Source organism: Protomyctophum parallelum (genome assembly GCF_964188405.1).
Source record: "Protomyctophum parallelum genome assembly, chromosome: 8".
NCBI lineage: Eukaryota > Metazoa > Chordata > Actinopteri > Myctophiformes > Myctophidae > Protomyctophum > Protomyctophum parallelum.
The window spans coordinates 21,387,736-21,401,052 of record NC_139703.1 but is presented as its reverse complement, the minus strand read 5'-3'; positions in this window follow the sequence as shown (position 1 = coordinate 21,401,052).

Genomic DNA, 13,317 nt, shown 5'->3' with positions numbered 1-13,317 from the left:
ACGGCAGGAAACAATTTGCTATTTTCAGTGAATGTTTGCCTATTGTTGAGATGCTATAGGGATCATGTGATTGAATGTGTTTTAGTTTAGAGATGCTATAGGGATCATGTGATTGAATGTGTTATAGTTTAGAGATGCTATAGGGATCATGTGATTGAATGTGTTATAGTTTAGAGATGCTATAGGGATCATGTGGTTGAATGTGTTATAGTTTAGAGATGCTATAGGGATCATGTGGTTGAATGTGTTATAGTTTAGAGATGCTATAGGGATCATGTGGTTGAATGTGTTATAGTTTAGAGATGCTATAGGGATCATGTGATTGAATGTGTTATAGTTTAGAGATGCTATAGGGATCATGTGGTTGAATGTGTTATAGTTTAGAGATGCTATAGGGATCATGTGGTTGAATGTGTTTCTCTTCTAGAGTTTTCTCCCAGCATGCAGTGTGCCTGTACTGTACAGGGGAGTGCTGAGGGGATGTTTGCAGGGCATGCAGGTCTATCAGGCAGTGCGCACACACAATATCCTCCCAATCCTCACAGGAAGTTGCCTTTGAAAGCCTGGTGTGTCTGACCGCTGGCATCACTACACACACATGGAGAACCAGAATCAAACTTGCAGGCGCACACACGAGCACACGCATGCACGCACACACACACACACACACACACACACACACACACACACACACACACACACACACACACACACACACACACACACACACACACACACACACACACACACAGCTTTTTGCACAGCATACAGCGCGAAATCATTTGGTAGGCCTAGTCATTGCGTAACACATCCCTGAGGCATTCAGTATGCTTGTGTGTGTGTGTGTGTGTGTGTGTGTGTGTGTGTGTGTTTCGCATGTTGTGCTGCAAAAACCTAAACCATTGCTAGATGATGCAAGTCACTGCTCCTGTAGAGTCCTCCTTGTCAGAGTGAATTATATGCACTCTTGCCCTGCATGTGTTTTTGCACTTTGGTACAGGTACATGAGCTGAATTTAATTCAGTTTGCCATCCCTACATAAACCTTCTCGTTTGCAGTGTCTGCCGTTTTGTTTGAGTCAACTTTTAATGTTATTCTAGGAACCCTAAACCACGAGTTGAATAAAGGAGCTGGTTTTGTTTTGAGAGAGGAGGCAAAATGGAGTAATATGTTTAATTGGACTGTTTAACCTCCAAGGTCCTCCATGCTAGACGGACAGATTCTCAGTGGAATGATGATGAAGGCTGCATACTTCATTGGTGAGTGCCTGCGACTCATGTGCCAACAGTGTATGCACTCTCTCTTGTCTCTTGTCTGATTACTGGCTTGTGTACAAAGCCTTCAGTTAGACACAGGGGTAAACATTTGCAGCGTATATAAATGCACCATTTACCAGCGTCACAAAGATTTATATTCTTTCTGAAAACATTGTTAAGCTCTTTGTGTTGCTCAGCGACTGCCTCTTCATATTTGAATAGCTTTGCGTCTGCTTACTTTGACCCTGAAAACTTTTGTCCGTCAGGAAAAACAATATCTTATGAGAGAGAACTCTCAAATGACTGACTGCTATATTTATTCGAGCGGCGGCACTTTTGTATTTCCTTCGCCCCTTTACACCCCCCCACACCTCCCCTTTCTCTCTACATTTATCAACTGAGAAATCTGGGCAAAGTGATATGGTAAAATGTCACCAGAAGTATATACAGTATGAGCAGATCATAAACATCCTGTAACTGCAATCCTTTTCACAGGTTGCCGTTTCATTCTTCTTCTTCTCTATGAATTCCTTTGAAAGACTCAAACAGGATTCAATTTCCCCAGTTTCTTCAAGTTAACTTGGTAGTAAATGTGTCTTTGGGGACTTGCAGCAAACCACTCACATGAAGGTATGTACTTTGAAATATCTCTTGTTGCTAAATGAAGCCCAACACACACCGTCTGTGAAGCGAGTGCGCAGCGACGCGGCACAGGCATTGCCGCGCGGCAACGCCTGGAAAATAGAACAGTGGCGTATCGGAGCGTCAGGCGAGGCGTGAACGCGCGCCAGCGAGTGTCGGACGCCGCCGGTGTGGGATAGGTTCATTGAAAATAACATAGGTGGCTGTTTTGACGTGCGGCGTTCGCAGACGGTGTGTGTTGGGCTTAAGACTCCTCATTACTGACTGTTTTGTTTATGTCTTCGTATAGCTGCACGCCAATCACCTTCAGTAAGAGAGATATTAGGAGTAGCCTATTGTTGAATCAGAAGAAGATGAATTGTTATTGTATTGCCGTTGGTTGCTATGCTTACTTTCCTGTTATAAGCAATAACAAGGGCCCTCTATTGCCAACTTGGATCGTGACAAGTTATGACAAAAAACACAATTATTTGGGCCGAATTGTGTTGTGTTTGTTGTCCTGAGTTGTCACGATCCGAGTTGGCTTTGAACGAGGCTTACAGGTAAATACTTTATGAAACGTCTATGTGAAAAAGGAATTGGACATGGTCTTCCGGGCCACTCGTCCACACTAAACATTTAGACATAAGACATAAGACATTACATGAAGACATTATAAAAGGACATTTGAATACAATTAAAATGAAGGAGAAACCGATTTTTGTTTTGTCTTTCCACTAACACAGGTCGACAGTTTCAATGGATGAGCAAGCGCACGACTCTCCATATGCCATTTATCTTGGGCCAAGCAGGTGATGGACAGAATACTGTACCATTTGTTTACAAATTTAGACATTTTAGCAGGTGAGATTCCGAGTAGGTATGAATCCTAGTCAACATGGTCACAAAAGCAGAGAGAACAATGTAATTCCGTGAATGAACTAGAACAATTAACCTAGCATCTGTCAAGACTCCAAACAACATGCTATCTCTCAATCTGTTCTTTTCACACATTTTTAAATTTCTTATTATTATTATCCCACAATTTTGTAACCCATTTTTTCACCCAGTGTCAATTATCGAATGTAATCCTTGGCGCTACACTTCCTCTGCCAACCTGGGCATGCTTCCTTCTATGCATAGGTTTTATTTATTTGCACATGAAAAAGATTAATAACAGGAAAAATAAATTCATGCACATTAATATTGTGCAGGAGAAGTTTAAAGCCAAAAGGCTTATCGAGAACTTTCCCTAATTTGATGAATCAAGACATTAAATATAAACAAAACAATACCAGTAATGCATGCAAATAGATACAATACAAAATTATATGCAGTACATACATACAATATGCATAAGTTATATATATATATATATATTACAAACAATATTTTATATTACACTCATAATAACAACCCAACTGCAGATCTACTCACAACTGTAACTGCATGTGAATTAAACTACTACGTTTTGGATAAGAGTATTTGTTTGCCGTTTTTGATCTGCATTTGCAGGATCTGCATCTGCAGTATTTGATCTGCAACTCTGACCTATTAATAGGCCTTTAGAAGGAGAGTCACACAGCAGCTCAGTAGTGTACATTGTCTGTAACTCTCACAACTTATATAATGTCCTAGCCATTCATGTCCTGTATAGTCATTACTGTATTCTGCATTACATTTGTGTGTGTTCCTTGAAATCGTAATATACAATGCTTTACCAATGCCACGCTGCATATAGAGAACTACTTGCGGTATAGATAACTACTTGGAAAAGAGGGTTGTCCACACCAAGAACAATAACTACAACAATAACTAAATTAGATTAGATTAGAGTCCACACCATGCACAACGTTGGTTAACAATATCGTTATTTGTAAGGATCACTTTGAGACCGGTTTGATGGGAGATATCGCTGACAGCTAATCGAAATCCATCCGAATTGACGGTGCATCATGTTCCACACATCATTCACACTCAACATGTTAACAGAATCATTCATCAGAGTGCATGCTCACACCATTATCATTGTATTGGTGAGCATGGCCCTTGAATGACGAATCCCTAATTCCCTTCAGCCTTCACCACAACACAGCAGGTCACAAGCCACACTTTGGTCAGAGAGACACAGGCATATGGAATACTCACATTTGAACAGCCACTGCGTGTAAATACTGTACTGTTACATTTCAACATTGATTTCACTCTAAGCATCAAGTTATTATTATTATTATTATGAGTTGCAGCAACTCATGGTGTCTGTTTTACTTTATTTAACCTGAAATTGGCATGCTATTTATAAAAACAAAACATCTCTACTTTATTGAAATGTAAATTTCATAAACTCTGAGAAAGTCATTTTGAGAAGACCATTTAAATGTTCTGATAATATTTTGTTCCGTATAGAAAAGTTAATTTAAACATTTATATTCATTATACCTGCAAGGGCTGTAGCTGTCATCAAGATTAAAAGCTGCCTTCAGAATTAAAAGTTCATTTATAAATAACTACATAAGTTAAGAAGTTCATAATGTTTTTTGTTTAATGTCAATTTCATGTTTCTTTGTGTTTCTACTTTGTTTTCAATGTGTTTTTGAGGTGATTTATGTTGATTGATTGACTAAGGTCACTTTACCTCTGAGCAGCTGAAGCCTGATTCTGCTGATTGAGCAAGGGTGATTTCACTGGTAATTAGCAGAGCAGGGCAGACAGTTCATTCAGAGAGAGAGCTTCAGCGTGCAACAGCTAAAGTGCATTGCTGCTGCCACAGAGTCAATTGTACTGATACTGACAAGATTTCCCCCGTTTATTTCCCCCAAAGTGGATGTGGCCAATGAGGTATATATGTTACTTTTGTGTTTGTTTATTGTAACCTGTGTTGTTTATCATTATTGTTCTCTATGAGAATATTGTACTGAATGTATATTGTCTTATGTTTTTTATTCAGTTCTCACGGCATTTAGCAGCCAAATAAATGTCTGTACAACAAAAAGAACGCCTTGTGACGTATCTACCCACGGAGGGCGCTACAAGGGCTCTTTTTTCATCATAGCTAGATGATTGCAAAACCTTGAAATGACTTAAAACAGATGCCATGGTAACAAGGTGATTATTAATCAGTTTGCCTGAAGTGGATCACAAATTGTAATGTGACTTTTCACAAAACATTCACAGTATAGAGCGTCGCAGTCCCGCCCCCTTTCAGAACGACGAGTGGCCCAGGAAATGATTCTCCATTCATTTTCTCCATGCTTTTCAAAAAGTATTTATTTAAAGACGGTTACACCGTGGACAAAGCCAACTCGGATCGTGACAAATCATGACAACAATTACAATGTTTTGGCCGATCAAATAATTAGTAAGAAGAAAAACAAAACAAATAGTGTTGTATCCTGCCTTTATTTTCTTCTTTCAAATTATTTGATCGGCACAAAATATTGTGTTTGTTGTCATGATTTGTCACGATCCGAGTTGGCTTTGTCCGCAGCGTAAACGTCTTTATATAAATACTTTTTGAAAAGCCTATGGAGAAAATGAATGGAGAATAATTTCCTGGGCCACTCATCGTTCTGAAAGGGGGCGGGACTGGAACGCTCTATAGAGCACACTTTAGAAAAACTCACTGTAATCCACCCACCCACTCAAACGTGTATGTATGCGTGCATGCACACACACACACACACACACACACGCACGCACGCACGCACGCACGCACGTGCAGAAAGGCCCAGGCATCCAGGTGCGCACACCACAAATCAAAAATGAAGGAATTAAAACACGTCAATCAACGCCAACTGGCAGCTCCCTTCTAACCCGAGTAGTAGCCTAGTAGTATTATAATAATTTTCACCAAAGACGCTTTATACAGTAGCTCCCATAAACAGAAGAGAGGGGAGAGAGAAAGAAAAAAAAGCAGCAAATGTCGGGGAGAGGTGACCAAATTTGAGGCTATTCTCTTCTATTCTGTCCACTCCCCCTCCCTGCCTCACTCACCACATATCCTTTCAGCCCCATTCTCCCGTGCCCAGGTCGTCTGACATAAGCAATCACGGCCCATTGAAAATGCCCGTCTCACCAGAAAATGGCAGTATATGTAGAAATCTATAAAAGGTTTTAATGTCAGGGGCCCCGTGATTGCCCAGGCTTTTATCAGTCATTCACTGAATCATGGCGTCAGACACTCTTCCTGACAGGAAAAAGACAGGAGGAGTGCATCATGGGTAATGGCAGGGCTGTGCTGCAGGTGGATGGCCCATACCTTATCAATACTAATTGTATCTGCTTGACAGAGATAATTTTCCTCAGTGCCATCATTTGCCCCAATGTTCCTGTCGAGAGAGGGGGGTGGTGGGTGGCTTCAGAAAGAGAGGCATGGGTATAAATACAGGGTATTGTTTCAGAAAATAAAGGACACAATTACAGAATTGAACGATAGGCCTATTAAAGGATTTATTTTCCTTGAAACTAACACTTTTAAGCAGTCAACAAAGAAAGCTACTTTAGCTGAAAGCAACTCAAGGATCTGAAGATGAAAGAAATCAATAACGTGCATTTTGCTAATTTCCAGGATAGGAAATTAAGGAAGGATTTTTATTTATTAAAGAATAACATTGTGCACTCATCCATAGAATCGAGCCCATCATCCATCCATCAGGATGTTTTCATGCATAAAACTTGATTTAGGAAATTCATTTCAGCATGTTTACAGTAGCTATTTGGCCATGTTCATAGCAGAGATGATCAAAGGCAGCACGCAGCCTGTGCCTCAGACATTTAAAGCCAGAAATTATTTACCTAGCCAAATGAAACACCTCCTGGTGAGCCATGCCGGTGCATTTTAATGAGTAGCTTGGGAATCAAACAATCATGCACGGAGACATATTGAGGGTGCAGGGTTACGTGGCAATAGTTTGCCAAACGGAACAACCATGTCATTTTGATGAGTGCACTCAATCAGGGGCCTGTTTCACGAAACTTGGATTAACTAATCCAGGATTTAGGCCAAAGCCAGGCTTTTTAAAACCTGATCTTTACAGCCTGGTTTATTCCGTTCCACTAAAGCCAAGCGAGGCTCAGAATTGGCGGATTTGGCGAGCCGGGATCAGCAAGCCAGCTGGCTTAATAGAAAGTCTGGCTTTTTGTCTCTAGACCCATTATGTGGATCACAGATTTACTGATCCTTCTTCTTCATGGGGTATTAAGGCAGTTTGCATCCTTAATAGTTGCATTACAGCCCCCTTCTGTATATCTCATTATCTTTACTAATCTATTCAAGACTTACTGATACAAGGACTTAAGCTTCTAAAATAAATACTGCTGCTGTAATTAAAGAGAGAACATACTCTCAATAGTGGATAGACTGAATGATTAACTACCCCAAAAATATAGTTTACATTTTACCACTACTATTAACTTAAAACAGAATTCTTAATATTGTAAGCATAATGATATTGTCGCATTGTGATATTTGGCCATAACTCCCTCCTCTGAGGGAGCTACCTTTGGGGAAGGGGGTTGTTGTCCAGACAGGGGCCAGACTGGTGAGGGTCATGGGTTCATGTAGCATGCCAAAGTTTGTGCTGTTGAGAATGCATTGGGCGTTTAAGTTAAATAACTCAGAAACTACAAAACATTTCAATGTAAAAAGTTCCAGCATGTGTCTCCACAGAAAGCTGAATTTTACAAAGTGTGAATGGAGTTTCTAGGTGAAAGTGATTTTTTGAAGTGCCCACTATCTGCCTATAAATGTCTCAAATTTGAAAGCACTATATTTCTAAAACTATGAAACATTTCAAAGATTCCTTTTCAGGCACACATGTCCACCGTAGGATGAACCTAAATAGGTTTGAATGGGGTTTCTAGGTGTAAGTATGTAGGACTAGTAGTGGGTGAAACGTTACAATGGTAATATGTTGTAAAACAATGAGTAATGGTAATATTTTGTGGTTTTCACTTTTACAAAAATAAATAATAATAATATAATATAATATAATAATTCTTCTTAACCGTGCACTTGCACGACAGCAAACCTATTCATGGGGTACATTCACCAAAAGCAGCTGATCTACAAACTCACAAGCTGTCATGATGTTGTGCAGCATATATATTTTGGTTATTTGATTTTATATAGTGCTTAAATTAGTCCTTTAATGCAGACCGATACAAATAAGGCAACATAAACCCATAATAATTGAATAAATCTGGAAAACATCATTGGTTTGTGATCAGTTTGACTGCTTAATGAACAGTAAAGACATCAGGATTAGGTTAAACCTGGCTGTTAGCCTGGTCCGGAGCTGATCCAGGATATATTAAGCCAGGATATGTGTTAAAGCCCGGCTTAATCTCTAATCCAAGTTTCGTGGAACGGGCCCCAGGTCTCCACAGCAGATGAAAAATAAGCTTAATTGCTTTGGCCATTCTTACACAGGAAAATCCTCAGTGTTAATTTAACTCTGAGTGCGTGCAAAAAATGGAACCAAATGGCTGTAAGAGTCCATTATTAAAACAGATGATTTTACATGGATGAGAATAGAAGTCTTGTGAAAGGAAAGGAAAGGTACTATGTTTACCCAGGGTAACTGGACTAAGCTCAAGAACTTGCTGTCAGACTTTTGAGGAAAAGCGGTGGCAATTTCCGCAGGACTTACTTCTGTTTGTCGTGGATTTCAAACATCCATAAACTCGATTGCTAATGTACGTGGCACTTTTGATTACCGCCCGTGGCAGCATAGAACGTGGCATCTGTTCACTCCAAGGACAAGGTGTAGTGAACCACCTCCTATATGCACAGAGGATCAAGGCTAACAATCTGCCATCAGATGGGGGAACTATAGAAAAAAAAACACATTTCATTTTGTTCCTGTTAAAGTCAAATATGTGAATATTTACAGTATCAAGGTCAAATATTAAACACAGTATTTAGTAAATCCAAGGTCACTGTAAAAAGTACACACAGTTTGGAGGGTAGGGATATCCCAGTGGACAGACACTGTGGGGTATCCCATGTGGACAGACACTGTGGGGTATCCCATGTGGACAGACACTGTGGGGTATCCCAGTGGACAGACACTGTAGGGTATCCCAGTGGACAGACACTGTGGGGTATCCCAGTGGACAGACACTGTGGGATATCCCAGTGGACAGACACTGTGGGATATCCCAGTGGACAGACACTGTGGGGTATCCCAGTGGACAGACACTGTAGGGTATCCCAGTGGACAGACACTGTGGGATATCCCAGTGGACAGACACTGTAGGGTATCCCAGTGGACAGACACTGTAGGGTATCCCAGTGGACAGACACTGTGGGATATCCCAGTGGACAGACACTGTAGGGTATCCCAGTGGACAGACACTGTAGGGTATCCCAGTGGACAGACACTGTAGGGTATCCCAGTGGACAGACACTGTGGGATATCCCAGTGGACAGACACTGTGGGGTATCCCAGTGGACAGACACTGTGGGGTATCCCATGTGGACAGACACTGTGGGATATCCCAGTGGACAGACACTGTGGGATATCCCAGTGGACAGACACTGTGGGGTATCCCATGTGGACAGACACTGTGGGGTATCCCAGTGGACAGACACTGTGGGATATCCCATGTGGACAGACACTGTGGGGTATCCCATGTGGACAGACACTGTGGGGTATCCCAGTGGACAGACACTGTGGGGTATCCCAGTGGACAGACACTGTGGGATATCCCAGTGGACAGACACTGTGGGATATCCCAGTGGACAGACACTGTGGGGTATCCCATGTTGACAGACACTGTCGACGGGATGATGAGCAAACCGTGTTGTGCTGCTTGGACAGGAAGTGGCATCCTGCTTCATTTCCTCCTGTGGGCCTGAGTCAGCGCCCTGCTGAGCTCCGCCTCCACTGCTGCTCTTTGAAGTGTGCAGCCATGCTGTTCATACACACACACACACACACACACACACACACACACACACACAGCTGTACTTTGCTGTACTGTGCAACGCATACACGTACAGTATCTGTAGAAAATGATAAGATGGTGTGTGCAGTTAGCAGTAAGTGCCGTTCTCATGAATCTCAAATTGATCAGTATTATCTATTAAAGCCATGCAGTACTTTTTTTTTACTTGAGTAAAAGTATCAATACTGCCATATATAACTACTAGTTACCAGTAAAAGTCCTAAAGTACCAAAAGTAAGTACTCATTATGCAGAATGTCCCATTTCAAGTTTTCAGATGTATACAAATCTTTTGAAAATAGCAAATCTAACAAGCTCAGTAGTAATAACTAGAAAAAGTGCCCTTCTGGGCACAGGTCTCCACCAGGATTCTTCCTCAGCCTAGTGGGAATATGCGTGCACAGTTTCATCGCAATCGGACGCTGCGTTGAGGAGTTGTGGCGATTTGTACAAAGCGGGCTACTCCTGAAAACTGTAGGAGCCAATCGTGGCCAATCAGGATGGAATATGAGAAATCAAACAAACCTGTCTTGATCACATGACTATGGAGATCATGTGTACCAATTTGCGTGAAATTTGGATAAAATCTGAAGGAGTAATAATAGAAAATGTGTTTTACATTTGTCGGCCTCCTGGTGGCGCTATAAAGAGCAGATGTGAAAAATTCCAGACAAAGGTTTTTCCTTGGCCTCTAGGGAGTTGGCATACAAAGTTATCCACAGATCCGTGCAGTTAGAGGTAAAAACACTTTTCGGCCAGTTATAGCGCCACCTTGAGGCTGAGTTGAAATTGTTCATGTGGCATTTCGTCCTCGGCCTAGTGGGAATGTGGGTGCACAATTTCACGGAAATCACGCGATGTGTCATGATTTGCAGCATTTTGTTTGAAACTGAGCACTCCTGTGAACTTTGGAAGCCAATCTTAACCAATCAGGATGGAGTGTGAGAAATCTGAAAGACCGGTTTCGTTGAATGGCTCTAGAGAGACTGTGTACCAATTTGCGTAATGTTTGGACAAAATCTGTAGGTGTACTGTGCAAAAACTTGTTTTGCACAAAGCGGCCTCCTGATGGCGCTATAACAGGCCGTTCTGGAAAGTTTGGGGCAGAGGTTCATAGTTGGCATCCAGGGAGTGTGTGCAAAATTTGGCATCGACCGGGTTAACGGTGGCCGAGATTAGCTGCTCACGGACACACGGACGGACGGACACACACACACACACACACACACACACACACGGACGGACGGACGGAGTGCAAAACATACTCTCCCCCCATGCCTTCGGCCTGGTGGAGACAATAAATTAAAAGTAACTAGTAACTAAACTAAACTAAATGAAAGAATCTGCTGCATCCGGAGGCAGTTAGTGACATAGGCCTACAGACTGAATCAATGTTGCAGTCAAAGAGTTAATGGAACCAGCAAATCAGTGGCATGGACTAATTAACCACAAGCAGGTGTCATTTGCCACAGCTGTTAGTCATTTAGCAATCTACAGTCATTTGGCAATCTGCATCACCATCTCTCCACTTCAGAAACACGGATGATACAGATAGAAGTACAAACAATCAAGCAAAATAACGCAAATAACCCAATTCATAGATACAAAACATAGGCTAAAATACGGCTGGCCGTAACAGTGTCTTCAATTAATGTAGTTAAAGTATTTTCACCATAAATGTTTCCAAAATTCCCCTTGTATTCAAGACATCACAGGGTGAGTAAACAAAATAAGTCATGTTTTGTTTAAACAGACAAATGCCATAGTCAATGGCTTGTTCTAAGTGATTCAAATGGTCCAGTACCTTTACTCAGCTTTGTCCTCAAATACCCAGCAACAGTTTGTACGTAGCCTTAAGTGATGCTTTTCCAATAATTCCTGCCTGAATACAAAAGCTATGTGCTGGCCACTGCTGGGTGATATAGTGCTGCTTACTCGAACAAAACGGAAGTCGCCACAGAGTGGCTGCAGTGGCTGTCTGATGCGGGATATGGGTAGACAAAATGCCCTGTAGCCTATACAGTTATTATTTTCTGCATTTGTTCAGCGTAAAACATTTCCTCTCATGAAATTGTCCTCCTGAACACTGACAGCATAAGCAGTGCATCCCAAATGGTCCATAGCGGATAGCATCTTTATGCGTTTAATGCTATTTATCCCTGGTCCATGTTGCATTCGCAACCTGCTGTTCTTGGAATGCATCTCCACACATCTAATTTAACAAGGCTTTTAACCCAGTGGTTCCCAAACGGTGGGCTGAGGCACAGTAGTGGTGTGCCCTGATGCGACACAATGTGGGGGATACGTTAATCCAACATACCACCAATACGTGGCCGGTTAAGACTCACCCGTGGCTCCGACACATGTGGCCGGTTAAGACTCACCCATGGCGCCAACACATGTGGCCGGTTAAGACGCATATGGGGCCGGTTAAGACTCAACTGTGGCTCCGACACACGTGGCCGGTTAAGACACACCCGTAACTTCCCTGTGCGGTTAGGGTTATGTTAGGGTATAGGGTGTCGGACTATTGCGCGTCGGACTGTTAGGACGTCGGACCAAAGAGACGCACCCGACACAATGTGTGAAAGGGTTTATTTCCTGGCCATGTGAGTGAGTAGCCCTTTAACTCTTGAATGACAGTCAGGTTTTAACAATTATTTTTAGTAGGTATAAGTCAATTTACATAGAGAATGTGCTACAAGGTTCAGATTATAATATTAGTAAATCTCTTTTCTCACTAGGCCAAGGTCAAGTACATGTAGTAGACCTCTCATTATTGCGAGTTAACTTGACTGGGGAAAACCTAATAGAGACAGACAGTATGGTGACTGAACACGATATTAAATGGGACAGATTAAAACATATTTTGGCCCTAAACATGAATGACATGACATTAATAGGATAAGAGGAACAACGCTGTGTAAACAGGCAGTAGACTAAGGTAAAATGATAAAAAGGGCAAGATGACCAAATATGACCTATATGGAACACGGTCTGGGCTAAAATTCTGTCTGTGCTGACCAACATAATAATTATGACAGAGTGGCCAACTTGACATGACGCGTAAACAACATGTCAGAATTTATCTAACACCATGTATGGGTATTATTGAATAACACATAACTGATTTGAGAACAAAGGGAATATATTGGTTAAATGACGAAGATACCCATTCATTCTCTGTGGTCAGCAGCCTGTGGAGGAAAGAGCAGCACATGTAGCAAAAGTTTCAAGAAGTAATCACTGGTTAAAAAAAAATAAGATGTGGACTTGCCCATTGTTGTATACCGCTGTATCTATTTCTTGTATCGCCTTCCAGAAGGGGAGTATTGGAGGCTATTTTACACTTCGTTATACATAATGGACCCAGAAAAAACGCAGTGACGGAGCAGAGACTCGCAATGACAATGAGAGGAGGCATGTTCCATTCCAAGGGCCCTGGATTTTGGGTTTACATATTTACCGGCGCGCACGCACGCACGCACACT